The following is a 598-nucleotide window of genomic DNA, read 5'->3' as shown; positions in this document are numbered from 1 at the left end:
TAAGCGGGAAAGAGCGAGAGCGCCTCGTCAGGCGGGAATCGTCTCTCGATGAGCGAAAGCGGAAGAGGAGACGAGAACATTAACTTAAGAAGATGAACAGGGAGAACGGGAACAGTTGAATAAGACGAAGCCTTGGATTTGCAGGCTTCCTAAGAGAGCCAACGGAAGCCCCGCCTGGAAATAAGACCGCGAAACCACTACTGAAAAGGGAAAAGTAACGGCCGTTTTCATCCACAAACGCAAAACGAGAATATAACAATGTAAAATAAGAAAAGTGACTCGCATTTGTGTCCAGGAATTTCGATCGTGGAAAAATTTTCCGGAAATTAATCGATTAATGTTTAAGGAAAGGAGGAACTGTTCGCATTTAGTGTTCGGGAAAGAAATTAAAGTAAGATTTAGCAAAAATAGATAAAGCGTAGGAAGAAATTGTTACAAGGACATATTTTTCCCGCGAAGAAATAGAGCTCAAATGCTTTTAAAGACCAAGTTATGCTGGAGGGAATAAGTGGAAGGCGAAAACAGAGGAGTAAATAGTAAACAAGTAAAGCTGTTTGAAACAATACATATGTGTCTGAAATACAAGCAGAAACTTAGA

This window comes from Penaeus monodon, chromosome 22, assembly GCF_015228065.2.
Source record: "Penaeus monodon isolate SGIC_2016 chromosome 22, NSTDA_Pmon_1, whole genome shotgun sequence".
Classification (NCBI taxonomy): domain Eukaryota; kingdom Metazoa; phylum Arthropoda; class Malacostraca; order Decapoda; family Penaeidae; genus Penaeus; species Penaeus monodon.
Note: the sequence above shows the minus strand (reverse complement) of the source record.